General features: G+C 35.7%; 1 protein-coding gene and 1 long non-coding RNA gene across 19 annotated transcripts in view; one reads left to right on the forward strand and one right to left on the reverse strand.

Moving 5' to 3' along the window:
* ROBO2 (roundabout guidance receptor 2) overlaps positions 1-18,365 on the forward strand; it is a 1,625,448-nt gene that overhangs the window by 511,158 nt on the left and 1,095,925 nt on the right. The window lies entirely within an intron of this gene.
* Positions 1-18,365, reverse strand: part of LOC118536349 (uncharacterized) — a 38,621-nt gene that overhangs the window by 19,253 nt on the left and 1,003 nt on the right. Inside the window, exon 2 of one of the 2 annotated variants that reach the window (XR_004917646.2) lies at positions 14,890-15,032. This is a non-coding gene — a long non-coding RNA (uncharacterized LOC118536349). Of the gene's footprint in view, positions 1-14,839; positions 15,033-18,365 lie in introns of those variants that run through there. The other variant, XR_004917645.2, reaches the window with a different exon arrangement.

An 18,365-nucleotide genomic window follows, 5' to 3' on the forward strand; every position in this document is an offset into this window, starting at 1 on the left:
AATAAATAAAAATTAGACTTCTGCATTCCTCCAGCTACTACATTAATTTTAAAAATTGTTCTTAGGTAATGTAAGTCAGTTGCTTTAATAACTAAATTATTAAAGTGATTTTTTAATTATTTTTAATGAAATTATTCTTTTATTTTTATCTGAGAGAAAAATTAACTGCAAATGCTCAAATATGACTTTTTATGTCATATAGTCTCTTCAAAATGCTTCAACTTAATTGGCCTTACATGGAAAAACAAAGAACCTTGAAAGGCATCAGATTAAGGTCACAGGTCAGTGTTCAAGCAAAATGGAGTTGGGCTACCAAATGATTTCCTGTTATTAAGCCGATAAATCAGAGCGATGTTGATAGGTGTGAGCACTGGGACAGTATGTCAGTCTCATGAAAAAAGTGCTGAACAGACACAGGTGATCAATGCTGTCAGAGTCTTGAAAATAAAAATTTTAAAAAGGTCAAAGAAAGCATTGAGAAGACTATCAGTGGTGTTTACATTCCAAAAATGAAGTTTTTGTGTGATTTAACTTACAAGAAGCCTTCCTTGGCTTCACAAGGAGCAGAGCTGATGAATTTGCAAAACGAATTCACTGTTATAAGGGAGCACACATCAACACTCCACATGTGTTTGGACTGACTCCCACAGGCATTCAAAGCCCATTCCAGACCCCATCTTTTTGACTTGTTTTCTTCTCCATATTATTTAGATTGTTGTTGGCTCCTGATATCCTAGTTCTGCCCACCCTCTAGGCCCCTCTCAAATTCTGCCTCTTTTGAGCTTTTACTTGAGTGTGCCAAGTCAACCTAAGTACATCTTCTTTGAGCCAATAAAATAATATTTATCTAATATGATATGTTTGACACTTAATGAATTTACTCTTAAACAATTACCTAAGTAATCTTTTCTACTTTCAACATTTTTTTCTGAATACCTATTTTTTTGGACTCTAATAATAAATAAATAATATAGAATTTCTGCCTTTAAAAGGTTTATATTCCAGTGAATGATTTATAAGTTTTGAGAGTCAGATTCCCTTTGAGAGTCTAACTAGAAAAATGGCCAGGAACAATGGCTTTCCTGAGAAAAATATATTCATATAAAATTTAGCACAAAACTTCAGAGGATGCAACCATAAAGATCATGACAAGGGAGGATGCTTTCCAAGCACCATTTTTAATTCTGTTTTGTAAAAGTAATAAACTCTTTTCCAACTGAAGAAGTGTTGAGTGGTTATTTAGGGAGGTATAACAAATAGCACAGGCAAAAGAAAGGAGTGTGAAAAAGAATAGGACAGTAAAGAAACATTAAGATTTTTCATGAGGCAGGAGAGTGGTATGAACTTAGGTTGCAGATATACATTGGACCAAGCTGCAAATGGGTGTATTTACTTGCTAACATGTCTGGCCTGCTTTGGGGGTGGATATTTCATCTTCTAAGATAATTAATATTTTTCTAGACCCTGAAGATTTTACCATGTTTTTCTTACATATCTTTAACTTTAAGCACCTGTTGTAGTGCTTTGCATATATTAAATATTTAACTCATAGTTGACTAAGAAAAATTGGGAGGGAAAGGAGGGAGAAGGTCATAGATATAGTTGATCTACCAAACTCTGGAAAGGATAAACGAAGAGGTAATTGAATTAAAAATAATAATAGGCCAATTATGTGTAAGTATAGTTTATTTTAATAGCATGATGAAAATAAAGAGAATTAGTTTCATGCTGTTTTATAGGAAACGCTATAAGTGAAAATATGTTTTTTTTGGTAAGAGCAGTTTAGTTTTGTTGATGTCACTGGAGATAAAATTATAAATATTATAGCTACAGGCTCTAGATTAATCCTACTTAAATGATACAATATTTTATACCAGTAAAATATAAAATTTAAAATATAGAAATATTTAGATTATGATTTCTATGAGGGCAAAAGAATGTGTTTTGTCCATTTAGCTCCTAAGTTCCTACACATTTTATTTTATTTATTTATTTTAAAGATTTATTTATTTATTTGAGAGAGAAAGTGGCGAGAGCACAAGCGGGTGGGAGGGGTAGAGGAAGAGGGAGAAAACTCCTCAAGCAGGCTCCCTGCTGACCTTGGAGCCCAGTGTGGGGCTTGATCCTAGGACCCTGAGATCATGACCAGAGCTGAAATCAAGAGCCAGATGCTCAACAAACTGAGCCACCCAGGCACCCCTGTTCCTACACAGTTTTGATAATATAATAACACACAGTAGACAATTTATTCCACAAATATTTATTGGGATATCACTGAGCTCCAGCCCCCATTGTAGGTGGTGGAAGAATAACAATAAATAGAATAAAGTCCCTCTTCTCAAGGAGCATATATTAGAGGAACATGACAATAAGCAAAACACCAAATAAATATATAATATGTGTGGTGGTGAATTTGCTACAAAATATCAGGGTGTATCAGGCGGCCACTGTCACAGAAATGCTGTAAAATGGTCACTAAAATCTCATCAGTGTCCTATCAGCAATAAACAGTTATTTGGCTCAAGCGTCTTGAGTCAGCTGATAAGGTAAGGTTTGAGCCTCTGCGGATTTCAGCTGGACTCACTCAGAGGTCTGCAGATTGGGGGCTGACTAAACTGGGCTGCACTCAACTAGAAGAGTTGGGCTGGATGCTTTTGCTCCGCCTTTCTCTGACTCTCCTCTTGGAATCAACAGGCAGTGGGCATGTCCTTCACATGGCAATGTCACAGATGCCAGAGATCAAAGGCAAGCATGTGGTGCATTGAAAGTTTACTTGCATCATGACAACCTAAACAAGAAGGCTGGGGAATAGGGAGCAGCAGGTGCCCACGAAGGCACTGGTGTAGATTCTCCCTCTGCCCCTCCCCTCCCACCCAAAACACACCTGGCAATGTGTTTTGGAATCTTTTGGATTAAATATATTCTGCTATTTTCCTTTTTAAAAATCTCAACCAGAAGTAAACTTGTGTGTGTGTGTGTGTGTGTGTGTGTGTGCGCACGCTCATGTGTGTGTTGTGTATGGACATAAACTATGTGTTAAATATGTTTGGAAACTTACTACTCTTTAAATGCCACCTTCATATATTTATTCATGCAGTAACTCCAAACAGAATTGCTGATTTTATTCTAAGAAACCAAAATAAGAAAACAATTCAAGAGAGGTTTTATTACAGTGTTAGAGACACTACACTTACTAAGAGCACTATCAGGTTGGATACTAGAACTGAATTAATCCCCTCAGAGGGCAAAAGGAAACTATTCCCACTTTATTCCTTAGTCAGCTTTGCCTTAACCAAGGTTCTTCCATTTTTTGTTTAATCCTTCAAGTCTTTCAAAGATATTTTTGATTTTGCTCTTGCTCAGTTTTCCCTAAATCTAGACTAGAGATTTTAGCGCTGAAATAATTACTGGTAAAATAGTTGTGAAAGATTCAGCTGTACTTGAACTATTTGTGTCTTTCTTCTGTGGATTTTGATGGCTTTGTCCCTGGAAGTTGAGGGGTAAAACAATGCCTAGATCCATCTACCTTCCCTTCCCATGTTGTAAGAAACACCGATCTACTGAAAGAATTCTCTTTTTACTAGAAGGATTATGGCATCTGTGCTTGCTTGCTGGACAGATTATTGATTTTGGCTGTTGCTTATTGGAATAAATGCCTTGTGGATCAAATTTAGCCTTTGCTCTATTCTTTCACTGTTCTACTCTTTAACCCAGGGTGTCTGGGAGATCCTGTGGCATTTTCTGCCACTAGTGTCATTCCTAGCTACCTCAAGATAAATCTTGAAAATGACCTAATGTGTATGAGAGCTAGGGTCCCCATGGTATATTTACCAACATAGATTTTATCACACTTAATATAATGGATGTTCTTGAAAACTGGTTTTATATAACATTCCGGGAGGTAGCAAAACTTCAGAGGCTATCACTACAGCTAACGCAAATGAATGGTGCCCACTGGCGTTGTGTAGTATGGCCGCCCAAATGATATCATCCAAGGAAGATGGGCTTTGTAAGCAGGCAGTACTGGGTTCAGATTCTGTCCTCACAGAGTACCAGCAGTAGGACCCTAGTCAAGCTGCCCAACTTCAGCTATAAAATGCAAATAATCAAGTCTAATTCCTGGGCATGTCTGTAAAAGTAAACTACAATAATTATGCACAGTGCTTATTCTCTTATCTGTTATAAAATACATTCTCAAGATAAATTTTTTTTAAACTTTGCTCCTGTATCACAAATATTAACCAGCACCTCTATGTTTTTAAGAAGGTAATGGATAGCATTTAGGATCCTTTGATATTTAGTCAGGCCAGGAGCTGAAAGATTGATAAAAATAAGACTTTTTAAATTAATCTGTCAGTTAGTGATGAAAATAATCACCACTCATTCCAAATTATTGAACAGGATATGGTTATAATTTTTTTTATGATTATACAGCACTCTATATATAGCTGATGAAGCATTAATCAATATATTGTAAATTGGCAGTTACAATGCTACAATAATAACAAACCTACAGTTTTACAACAAAATATGTAGATATTGCATATGAAACCAAGTTCTACAGGGAATGATCAAATTAATATTTCTATTTTTGAACAATGACAAGTCTTGATACCTCTGGTATGTCTGACAAGTTTATTAAAAGTTACCTTAATAACATGCAATTTTTTCCCTTAATTTTTGAGAAAGTAAGAGCCAGCTACTGTTTTTTATTTTAAAATTGGTAACTTTTGCCACTCATATTTATATGCAGTATTCTTTTTTTAAATTTTAATTCCAGTATAGTTAATATACAGTGTTACATTAGTTTCAGGTGTACAATATAGTGATGCAACACTTCTATATATTACTAGTGCTCATCAAGGTAAGTATCCTCTTAATCCCCTTCATCTATTTCACTCAGCCTCCCCACCACCTACCTCCCCTCTGCTAACCATGTGTTTATTCTTTTTAGTTAAGAATCTGCTTTTTTGGTTTGTCTCTCTCTTTTTTTTTTTTTCCTTCATTCGTTTGTTTTGTTTCTTAAACTCCACATATGAGTGAAATCATATGGTATTTGTCTTTCTCTGATTGATTTATTTCATATAGCATTATACTCTCTAGATCCATCTGTGTCATTGCAAATGGCAAGATTTATTTCTTTTAATGGCTGAATAATATTCCATTCATTTTATACCACATCTTCTTCATTCATTCCTCTATTGATGGACACTTGGGCTGCTTATATAACTTGGCTATTATAATTAATCATGCAATAAACATAGGGGTGCATATCTTTTGAATTAGTGTTTTCATATTCTTTGAGTAAATACCCAGTAGTATGATTCCTGAATCATAAGGTAGTTCTATTTTTAATTTTTTGAGGAACCTCCATACTGTTTTCCACAGTGGCTGCACCAGTTTACATTCCTACCAACAGTGCACAAGGGCTCCTTTTTCTCTACTCCCTTGCCAAAGCTTACTGGTTTTTGTGTTTTTGATTTTAGCCATTCTGACAGGTTATATACAGTATTCAAAGCTCATGGGCCCCAATTCCCTTCCTTCCTCGTTAGTGATTGCATTCAGTTTAGTCAAACATCCTTGTTGCTGCTGTTCCTTATGTCTTAACTACTGAAGAAAATCCCCAAAGACTTTCAGAAACTTTTCCTCTGAATGCTTCCATCCCCTTCTGTATTATTTGGCAGAGACGTGAAGAGGGTATCTATATGTACGTAGTGCATCACCACTCAGCAATTTTACTCTCATATTAAATGTCATCTCTCCGTTCAGAAGGTGCTTCAGACTCTCCTTGGCTTATTCCCCCAATCAGATAAGTAGCTGCTAGTTCTAAATGGATTAGCAATTTGCAGTAAATGTTCCCTTAGCAATAATCATTTAAGATTAGATAGTCATTGGCTAAGTGTGAATTTTAAAAAGTTATGTTCTAATATAAACCAAGATTTGTCTATCTTCATACAATTTAGCCAGAAAGTTTCTTTAAAACAGAGATACAGTAACTTTAATATTATGATGGCTTCACAGCATGAAAAAAAATAGTCTCTGCTTGCATCATGATGACCTTGTTCTCACCTGCCATGGAGTACATTAGGCAATCCTTTCATATCTTAAGAAATTCTTTTTTTAGGTCCACAATACAGCATTTCCTTTAAAAATACCATGTGCAAAAGCTGGATAGCCTCTTTAATGGTATTCACGAGGCTGAATTTTAGTAGATGCTGGGAATTCTATAATGTTACGAAACGGTTCATAAAATATTGCCATCTGCTATACCAAGTAACAGTTCATTTTTACTAGTTTTAAAATGGCTGTGCTTTTATGTGTTTGGATTTTTGCCTAAGCTTCAAGTTCCCTCTGAAAGTTACTTCTGACCTCGGCCTGAGGAAATGTGAAAATCTGCCTTTCCTATCTTGCTTTATAAGCTTCAGTGAGGAGAATGTAAATGGACTAAATACATTGTGTGAGATTTGACCAGAAAAATCTCTCACATACTGCCTGAGTGGCTGGTTCTGTTTACAATATTTCCAGTTTATGTCAGAGTTACCACTTGTAAAAGAGATTGCCTAAAGTGCTAGTACTGAAAACAAATATTTATAGGGGAGTAGGCAGTGAGCAGAAGATAAAGATTTTTATTGCAACTGAGGAAAAAAAAAACTTGCAAAAATATCAAATAGAAAATACAGGATAGAGTATGAGCTTCAGAGTGGGAAATTATCTAACTCAACTACTTGCTAAGGGATGAAAGTGAGACCCAGAGGGGCCTTTAGTGACTTAAGGGTGTTACTTTTAGGGACAAGCAGTATCCAATTCTAGATAATATGCCTTTTCTGTGGGAATCAGATTTTAAAGGAGTTTGCCATGAAGTGAAATTGTGACTATATATACACAGTTATTTTCAATTGTTTGGATGTTGGCTGAAACCATCAAATGAGCAAATAAAGTTGGTAATGGTGATTACATAGATTTTATTAGGCAGAGTCAAAATAAGAAACAACAAAATAAGAACCAAGTTAAAAAGAAGAAAGGGAGCAAAGAGGAGGAGATGTAAGAGAATAAAGAGGAAAGAGAGAAAAAGAAGAAGGAAGTGAAGGAGGAAGAGGGGACAAGGCAGCAGTATCAGTGGCAGGTCAGAAGACAGGACTTTTAAGTATGAATTCCTCCAGAACGTGGCCATCCCCATTCAACACAATTCCCAGTGCCTTTTCCCCTTCTATTCCTGAGTCTCTATTTAATCATTTACATATTCACTTTTCTTCTTTGCTCTCCTAGACAAGTGATGTCCTTCTCATATAAGTTCTCAGAACACCCCCCTTAAGAAAGTGGCTTTGCATTTAAAATGCATTTTGAAACTCCATCCTGCTGACTGCCTCAGGATGAATGAGCCCTGGGTGTCCTTAGGTTCGATTACCTTTCCGATTCTTTGTTTCCTCATATATACCTCTGTGGGGGAACACTATAATATAATTACCTGAAACATGGGCTTCCTTTGTCATGTAAGGAATAATTCTTTCACCTTATAAAAATAGAAATATCCTATTGGAACATTTCCAGTAAGAACAGATGTTTAGACAGATTTATTGGTTATCACAAGGGTCTTATAACTTTTCAATTTTTGATTGAGGGGCTATGCAAACACATTACTTAAAACATAAATTGTATATGGTTTCTACAAAGTTATTAAATATCTCATGTAGCCCCAAACCAATTTATTTTGTCCAGTGCTCTGTATCTAGATTAATCATCTGCAGTGCTGACTAGATGTGTCCAAAGACAGCAGGTATGAGGGAGGAAACACATCTCAACGACCTGACAGTTTTTGCTGCATGTTGTCATGGTTTTTGAAATTGATGTTGGCTTTGAGGCATCTTTTTCTAAAATGTGAACATTCAAACCAAGTCTCAAGCATTAGTATGTATTTTAGTTTAAGTAGATTGCTTTCTTCATTCCACATAAATGCGATCACCTCCATTGAGTAAATGGAAATGGTGATTGCATGAGGCAAAAGAAAAGCAATGAAGAATTGGGTGAAGAAACAATTTCGAAATTGGATTTCCTCTAGGGACTAGAGGGTCTGGAGGGAGGCTCCACTCTGTTGAGAGTCTAGAGCAGCAAGAAGTCATAGAGCAACAGGACCAGAAGAAGACTGTAAGCTCTGTTGTTATTTAATGTGACTAATAGTGCATGGTTATAGACATTCATGGTACATACATCTATATTTTAATGTAATTTATGGATGATATATGAATAAAACAATATATGAGTGAAAAGAACATAAATGAATCAAAGGAGATTCTAGTGTAGCATGGAAGAACAGGGGCTCTCAAAGTTTGCATCAGCATGATCTGGAAGCTTCTTAGAAATGAACATTCTTGGACCCTACCCCCATTCTACTGAACCAAAAACTCTGTGAGTGGGGCCCAGCACTCACTCTACACTTCAACAAACCCTGCAGATGATTCTGATCCGGGTTCAAGCCTGAGAATCACTGAGAGAGAGTAAATAAAAGTCAAGAGTATCATTCCAGGCAAGGGAGTGACCTGATGGTGCAGGCAAATGGAAGGGGAAGGTTAGGATGGCATCATCCAAATAGCCTGAAGACTCCCAAGAGAGTAAGTCCCTCTTCATCCAAGCAGAATACAAATGGTTTCTACTCTTAGCAAACGTGGGTTCAGTGCCACTGTGGGGAGACTATCTTGTTGCCTCAGGATGTCCAAACATGACATCAGGTCCTCTCTATACATTAGGCCAACTCTGTTTGGGGAATATGACTCTTACCAAATGTAGCAAGGCCTATGTGAGCTGGATCTCCCCTTCATTTCACATGTGTATCAAAAAGCCAATCAAATGAGTACATTCCAACATGGCAGTTATCCAAATTTAAACAGATTGTATCAATCAGATTTATATTTAAGGACCACCGACTTGCGCTCAGTTTAGTGACAAAAGGAAAGATGTCTTATTATACACAGGTATTTGTGCAGGAAATGCCAAATCTCAGATAGAAGTTGCCCAGGAAACCTCTGCTAAAAGAACAACGCTCAAGTTTCCCTGCATGTGACCGTAATTAATAAATAGCTAACATAGACTCACTCTGTGCAGTATATTTTTATTTTCTGTCATCTTTTCAAAGCAAAATAAATGTTTTGCCTCATGGAAAAATTAAATATTTCCATTTCAGAAAAGCTCACAAAAAATATGATTGATATCACCAATTATTAGAATCTTACAACAACCCTCTGAGGACTTGTTCTTCCATGAATGTGAGTGTTTATCATGGCCATCCAGGATAGCCGTCATAAGTATGTGAGTTAGGCACATTATTTTATGGAAATAACCATCAGTGCCTTTTTCTAAGCCCTCATTTCTTCAACAAGGCGGAATTTCAATTTACTATTAGAAAAATTTGTCCCTTACAATTATACTGTATATCATAATCGCCCGTTTTTAATGCAATTTTCTTTTAATGATCACAGCCATACATTTTCCAAAAGGTTAGGTAACAGATTAATTCGATGCCAAGTATCTTATCTCTAGAGACTTCAGTTAAGAAATGTCACTTTGATTGTCTCCATAGCAAGCCATGTCATATATGAACAAATCTATCTTACTGTCTATTTTGACCCAATTTTCCATATTGCTTAATAAGCACATTACAGTGAATCACTGATCTATTATCCAAGGAATTATGAAGCTTACGGATTATCTTCCATTGCACCTGCTTTAATCAGTGTATTGCCTTGGGTATTACGGTCATTTTATCCTTTAATAAAAGAATTGTTAATATCTTCATGTGCAATTTCAAGCAATTTGCAAAATTAGGTTAGCTGGATTTTGTGTAGAATTTATCACAAACTCAGTTATTTAACGTGATGTTTTCAGGAACAATTCTTATGTTTCCAACTTCCTCAAGTTAATATTTTTATTAAACAAATTATCATTATTCAAAATGGTAAATTTCATTTAGGCAAATAGAGAGTTGTGTTCTTGTTCTAAAGTTACTTTCATGTGCCCTGACACTATTAACTAATTTTTTTTAATTTTAAAAAAGTTAATACTAATAAGAATTATAGTGGTTATGGCCCTGTATAGTTAAAGATATGTTAAAATTATTTTTAGAAACAATTTTCTGAGAGACATGATTGCATAATTTTATTGAGCTGTATAGAATAATTTCTTTGTTTTTGAATATACTGCTTCCTACCAGTGACATGTTAACTCTCATTATTAATTAAGGATTTATTATATCTTCTTTGTATAAGTCACATATATTGCCAACATAATGACACTGGATATGGAAATACCATACGTAGAATCCGTATCACCTCTACCAGAAAGTCAAAGTCTACATCACGCACTTGAATTTATTTGCATTCAAAAAATATCCATTGAGTTATCTGTTGTGTTCAGCCCTTACTCTCTATGAGCTCACAGTCGACTAGGAAACTAGGAAACTAGTCAACTGCACTGCAATGTGGAAAGCTTGACTGAGAAGCAGCAATTAACAATTAAAAGCCAAACACTCCTTTCTTCCCAGGAGAAAGTGAAATTAGTGAATTTTATTTTTCTGATAGGTATAGGTTAAATTTCCTAGAACTTTAAATATAATTACCTCTAAAAATACCTGTGGTACTGAGAAAATGAATACTTTCCGTTAGATTATCCAGTTTAGATTATGCTGACTTATTACCAATACTTCTGTGTTTTTAGCTTGTCATTTCAAGTGTTAGATAGTGAGTTCTTTATTTGGTGTATCCCTACAGGCTAGCAAGAAAACACTTTTATCTAATTTAGTGACAACCAAAAGAAAGTGAAAAAGGGTAAAAGAAAAATATTTCTATCTTAAGAGAATTTTACTAGTATTGATTATAACACTCTGTGTACTACTAACTAGGGACATTTTCCCCCCATTCATGTCTCCTGAGAGGGCCCCATTTGATCAGCAGTCCATTCTCTTTGATCTTTATACCCTATTTCCTAATCGTTTACTTAAGCTAACTTAACATAAGGAAATGGTATACCAGTAGCCCCGGAAATGATATACCAATAGCCCCCTCCACAAAACATGCAGACATTCACCACATGTGTTGCTTAAACTATTTTTAGGAATCTTTTGAATCTGCTTTGAAAAACAGGTTTATCAAAAGTTATAGATCTCAACCTTTTTAAAAAATGTTTTTCAATGTTAAGGGTTGATATCTGAACTGAAGTAAGACTGTCTAGAATTCAAATTCCATACAAAATTCCACTTTTGTACCTGTTCACCATACTCCATTCCATATCCTTTCACTAGCCAAAACATGAGAAACTGGAAAGAGTATAAGATGTCACTCATAATACTTAATTTGAGCCTTAGCTCTGTCACTCTCCTCCTACAGTTTGGGGCAAGTCATTGTTTCCCTCCATCTCCCATCTGTTATTTATAAAGCTAGCTTGAAAATAAGTCCTGCTGTGTTATCACTAGGGGCTGCCAGAAGCATCAAGTGCCGTAATACGTGTGTACCTGTCTTGTAGTTCTAGGTTTTGCTGGAAAGGGCTTCACAGCTACCAGGGAGTTACCAACTAAAGAGATGATGTTGAAACTGTTTCTAATAGTTCCAACTTTCTGGAGTAATAAATACCCAGATTCTAGATCCTTTGCAGGTAGCCCTTAAAGTGCTTTTGTAAGATTAGTAATTTGGGTTGATGTTATGTCTCTTTCTAGGCTAATGATCTATACTTATGTATAGAAATTTTCATTCTTCACGTTCAAAACTGAGGTACATTGAATTGTGACACGTTTGAATTGCATTGGTGGCTTAGAAGGAACACATTTCCTTTATGTAAGGGGGGTTTAGGCCTTTGAGGTTTTTTGCACAGATTTTCTAACAAATATTTTTCCCAAAAATGTTTACTCAGAGCATCTCTGGTTATGTGATAATGAAAACTCATATATCTTTGAAATGTCTTATGATGACATTTGGCAAGGATCAGTGAGAGTATTCTCAAATATTAGAAAAATCAAAATAAACGTGTGAGGGCAAATTCTAAAGATGTTTTATTTCCCTGTTATTTGGTGGTTTTCTGAATTTCAAAGTGATAGTTACTATTTATTATTCTTAGAAAAAAAGTATTCTTATCCTTTCATGCTAGTTTATTTTACTTTTCACAACAATATATTTGCCTTATGTACAGTGAATATAGGATCTATTTGGTATATACCAAATCCATGCCTCAGAGTTTCTTATGTTCAAATTTTAATGATTGCATAATACTAATTAAGGTAATTCATTTCACTCAGAATAAGGGGGGACTTATGAAAAAAATATTAAATTTACTACATTAGGATTTTCCATATTTTAATAATTAATTCAAAGAAATATGTACAAGTAAAATTTTTGGCACACAATTGTGCATTATATAAAACCCAGACACAGGGAAGACTATGAATTTTATCCTAAGAAATTTTGAAGAATTTCAAGCAGCAGGCAAAATGATGATATCCATAATTTTAAGATATTATCATGTACACATTGAAAACTCAGGAGGAGGAGAAACTAGAAGCAGAAGGAAATTAGAAAGATGGTAAGTGATTCCTAAGGGGAACAGAAAAGATAACAGATGAAGTATGTTTATATGAGGTTCAGTTCACAGGACGATGAGATATCAGAGTGAGGAGAGTGGAGTCAAGAATACTTTCAGGAATGCTAGCTTTCACAATATATAATTGTATATTATACAATATAATAATTGTATATATTAGTCTGTGGCTTCTAAGGAAATATACAGCTGGAGAAATAGATTTGTAAGGCATACAAATATGTTGGATAGAAACTTGGAACTTGATGAGCCTACAAAGTAAAAGTGTATAGAATAAGAAGGGGCATATACGAAAGAGAAAATTCTAATCAGAAGAAAGGAGGCCACAAAAAAGATGGAGAACTTATCCAGAAAGGATAAGGCAACCAGAGAGGAGGGAGTAGGTTAAATGTTAACTGTTGCTACTGGGCCAAAGAAAATAAAGACTGAGAAATTTCCATGGAATAAAAAGGTGGAGGAATTTTTGGTAACCTCGGCAAAGATATATTCCTGGGGTGATGTAGGTAGGAAAAAAATGGTGGATTGAGGAATGAGTGAGAGATGGGAAAATAGAAAAAAAAATAGGAGAGCAGATGAAGGGGTAAGAGAGGGAGAGATTTGGAAGGAAACAAAAAGATTTGGAGTTGAGAGAATTTGGGTTGATGCATTGTTGATATTTGTATTTAACTATTTTTTTTTTTTTTTTTGAACCAGGAAAGAGAGAGGATTAGGATTAGGGCTGAGGTGATTGATAGAGCAAATTGTTAGGGAGGCAGAAAGAGATGAGTTAAGAGCAGACTCTAGTCTCAGGAGAATAAATATCACTTCCATAAAAATAGGAAGGAAGAAAGGAAGGAAGGTAAGAAGAGAGCAAGGAGGGAAGGAGGGAGGGAGGGAGGGAGAAAAAGGGAGGGAGGAGAAAAGTTGGTTAGATAAGATTCTATGTTGGCTACAAAAAACTTGAAGCACTTTTTTTTTTTTTTTTTGCGTGTGTGTGATGGCAGGAGGGAAGCATGTTTCCTGAAAATGAAAGTCTTAGAGGAAGAGTCTATAATTTCATAAAATAGAGAGCAAAATTATAAGGAGATTCCCAGGAAAAAATCTGGAATGTAGAATAAATGATTATTGGATGAAAAGAAATGAGGAAGAAGAGAAAGAGGAGGGAAAAACTGTGGCTATATTTTTCTTCCTTTCTACTTCTGTGAGTAGTAATAACATTCCAAGCTTTTGTTTATACATTCAACAAATGTTCACTGGGTGTCAACTATACCAGGCACATTTAGGGACAGAAAACACAAGGAAGCAAACAAAAACCTTATTCTCAAGAAGCCTCCTTGTAAGAGGGAGGTGCTGGAAATAAAAGAACAATGTGATGATGACAAATGCTAGACAGACATTACCAGTATGGCAAGTCCACCATTACTAAGTGACTACTTCTTACCAGATCAGTGGGGTTTACTGAGATCTAAATGACAAGAAGGAATTGGCTAAGCAAAGCTAAGGGGAATCCAGAAAGTAACTTAAGGCAAGAATGAGTTTGGCACGTTATAGGGAGAGAAAGAATGTCAATGAAGAGGAGAACAGAATGAGATGAGGTCAGAAATGTGGACAAAACCCCAATCCCATTAGGCTTTGTAAGCCAGGAAAAAGAGTGTAGCTTTTATTCTGAGTGATGGAATGCCATCAAAGTTTTAAGCAGGTGAGTGAAGTGATCTGATTGACTTTCTGAAAGATCACTGGAGTTGCTGTGGAAAGACTAGAATTTAGGAGGTCAAGGGAGAAAGAATAGATAATTGGGTGGTATGAGGTGATGATGTCTTGGGCTAGGGTGGTAGAGATGGAAAGAAGTGGACATATATACCTTGTGTTTAAAAGATCCAGTGGGACTTGCTGATGGATTGACAGTGAGAAATCAAGGATAATATTTTGGTTTTTGGCTTCATGAGGGGTCCATTTACTTAGAAAGGAAATTCTAGGGTAGGAAGATAATCTCAGATTCTGTTCAATCATAAATAGTTTGAAATATCTATTACATATTCGTGGAGAGACTTTGAGTCGGAGTTGAACAGAAGAGTCTGGGGGAGTTCATCTCTATTGCTATCCCCTTACTCTGCTTTTTTTTTTTTCTCAGTAGCACTTATTTCCATCTGACATACTATTTTCCTTTTTATATTCCTTTTATTTATTTATTAAATGTCAAGCACACACACACACTATAATGGGAGCTTCATAAAGACAAGGAATTAATTTTAACTGCTATGTCCTCAGCAACTGGTACAGTACTTACTCGATTCTTATTAAGTATTTATTTTAAAAAAAGACTTTGGGATGTCCCACCTTTCTCTTGGGTTGTTTGTACATTCTGAGATCATTTTATAATGCCAAAGTGAAGAAACGAGATAGATGTCCATGTAATTCATGATGATGTTCTGTCATTCCTTTTCCTTGTTCTTTCAGGACTGAAGTTCTCTAGGCTACCTCTGTACAATATCAAGAGACACAACAATTTTTCTACTACTTTAAAACATTTCAAGACATGTGAATCTCTACAAATCTTTCTAAGCACCATTAGCCAATAGACATCATGTACGCATTCAAACTCTGGAGTACTACATCCTGCCTATCAGTATCCTAGGAAAGAAGACAAGGGCCACTGTCTCTCTTCCCTTCCATCTACCTTCTTTCTCTTAGGCCTGTGGGTATTTTTTCAGGTCCTGTAATGATGAGCCAAGAAACAAGATACAGCTGTATTTATTTTTTGCTTTCTTTTTCATCACATCCTTTCTAATGGCAGTGGATCTCAGTGTAATGATCTATGTGTTTGAAAGGGCAGAAGAGAAATGAGAAAATAGCAAGAAAATCAAACAAACAAAAAAATATAATTACTATCTTTAAAAATAATATTCTGACATACATAGGTTTTTTTTTTCCTATTTCAACAAGAAATGAATTTTACTACACTTTAGTAATATTTTTGAAAGGAAACTTTTATTAAACTTTTGAAACAAACCCAGTGGTCCAGGAAGTAAATCACATGAAGCACCAGCAGTGGGTGTACCCTCTGATTCATCCCGTCAGGGCAGAAGTTCGGCATAGTGTACTTGGGTCATCTGCTTAGGGTCTCGGAAGGCTACACTCCAGTTTCCAGGTGTCTCACTATAGTCTCAACTGGTGAACGATCTTCTAAGCTCCCTAAGGTTTTTAGCAGAATTCATCTCTGCAGTTGTAGGACTCAAGTCCCCGTTTTTTATGCTGGCTGGCTGCTCCTAGAAGCTGCCCATAATTCCTCAGGGCCATCTCTATAGACCTTCTCACAACATGGTGGTTTACTTCTTCAAAGCCAGCAAGAGAGAGTCTTGCTACCTTCACTTTGCTAAGACAGAGTCTTATATAGTGAATGTATGGTATTCACAGAAATGACATCCCATCACCTTTGCTGTATTCTATTATTAGAACTAAGCTCACAGGCCAGACTTATATTCAAGGAAAGAGGAATCTATAGTACATAAGGACTAGGAGTCAGGGAATCACTGGGGGTCAATTTAGGGACCCTCAGCCACAATAATGAAAAAGGTCTGCATTACTTTTTTATTGCTGCATAACAAATCACCCCAAATTAGGAACTTAAAAACCCATATTATCTCACATTTTCTGTGGGTCAGAAATTTGTCATGGTATTACTGGGTTCTTTGCTCAGGGGTTTATATGACAGAAGTCAAGGTATCCTGGGGGCTATATTTCATCTGAGGCTCATGATCCACTTTCAAGTTCACACAGGGCCTTAGCAAGATTTAATTCCCTGAGGTTGTAGAAATGAGTTCTAAATTTTATTTGGGTTATTGTTACTTTTAGCAAAACTAGTTTTGTGTTATAATTTTCCATTTCTAATATGTAAATCTAGATGAATTAAACAAATTACAAAAAGTGCCAAAAGTATATGAAGTTAATATTTTTAAATATAAAAGGTAATCTTTTAAATAAACTTTTATAAACATTATAATATTATAATGAAATATTTTTGCAGCTATTCAATTGTGATAAAATTATGCTTGAAAACAATCAGCCAATGACTCTAGAAACAGTAATTTCAATAAATATACTTTCTTAAAGGATCTCAAAATGTACACATCAGGACATATCTCAAATTGAAATGAGCATTTCATTTTTTTTTTTTTTCAAAATTAAGCAATTCTATATTACTTGCCCTGCTCATCTGTGAACATCCTGGCTGCTGATTAACGATTTCCTTTTTTCACTTGACAAATGCTCTTCTAAAATATAAGCTTTTGCTTGAGTGAATCCACCTTTTCTAGCATCAGAGATTTTCCTCAAAGTGTCACATTCTCTTCTACCTTCTACTTCTTCTTTTTTATGAAGAAACACATTATTTATCTCTTTCTCTCAAGGCTGAAGAATGGATCTCCATCACTAGGGTTAAAGAAAATCAGGATTGGGGTGCCTGGGTGGCTCAGTCAGTTAAGCATTGACTCTTGATTTTGGTTCAGGCCATGATCTCAGGGTTGTGAGGTCGTGAGATTGAGCTCCACAATAGGCTTCATGCTCAGCATGGAGTCTGCTTGTCCCTCTGCCTCTGCTCCTTCCCCTGCTCTCTTTCTCTCTCTCTCTCAGATAAATAAATAAATAAAATCTTAAAAAAAAAAAGAAAGAAAAAAAAAGAAAATCAGGATTGATGCTCATCCTCACAGTCACAACCTACATTTCTCAGTGGGATTTCATGACACTATTGATTCAATTGCAGATCAGTGTTGAACACTTGTGACAGAGTTAGCTCCAGAATCAGCAGTCTTCTCTTGGCCCAAAGGGACCCCAATAGTTCTGATTTGCATAAGTCTGTTTTTGTTTTTTCATTCTTTGTAGAGTCTATTGTTACCAAGGTTTGAAAGCAAAACAAAATATTGATCATTTTACAGAAACAAAAAAAAATGTTTACATTTGGCTAGGAGAAAGCACTAAACTGGAGCACAAGAATAATTTTGGAGTGCTTATAATTTGTTCAAGACTGTGAGAAATGACAAAAGTACACCCCTTCCAACCTGATATGTCCCTCTGTTAAAGTAATTCATGGAGAAAGGACACACATTTTTGGTAATTTTGAATTTAAAAAATTGCACGCCTAAATTTGAAGGAGTTCCAGAATGAGGGCTACAGACTGGAACTGTCAAATTTAAGTGAAGAAAAAGTTGGATGTGCTATGGCATTCGTGTCTGTGGCTTGGATATCATATGACCTATGCTATGTAGTCTATATTTTGATTTAGGGTTTTTAAAATTTTAAGAATCAGTAGATTGAAAGTAACAGAAAAATAAAAGAAGATTGAATAGAACAAATGCCTTAGTTAAACTATATTATAGAATTGATTTATTTGATCATCAATGAAGATTAATCAGAGCCAAGTTACATGCACTGTCAATAAGTAGTCATGTGGGGCGCCTGGGTCGCTCAGTCGGTTAAACTTCTGCCTTCAGCTCAGGCCATGATCCCAGAGTTCTGGGATTGAGCCACACATTGGGCTCCCTGTTCAGTGGGGAGCCTACTTCTCTCTCTCCCACTCCCCCCTGCTTGTGCTCTCTCTCTCTCTGTCAAATAAATTAAAAAAAATCTTTAAAAAAATAAGTAGTCATGTGAGATATGTATTAGCTGTATCAGCAAGTGATATCTCCCTTACCCTATTTGATGCCCAGCCTTCCACTCCTCCCATAAGTCTGCACTTGTATGCACACACACACACACACACACACACCCCACATACAATTCCACTATGGTTAACAATATTAAGTTGAATGAGAGCAATT

This window comes from Halichoerus grypus, chromosome 1 (genome assembly GCF_964656455.1).
Source record: "Halichoerus grypus chromosome 1, mHalGry1.hap1.1, whole genome shotgun sequence".
NCBI lineage: Eukaryota > Metazoa > Chordata > Mammalia > Carnivora > Phocidae > Halichoerus > Halichoerus grypus.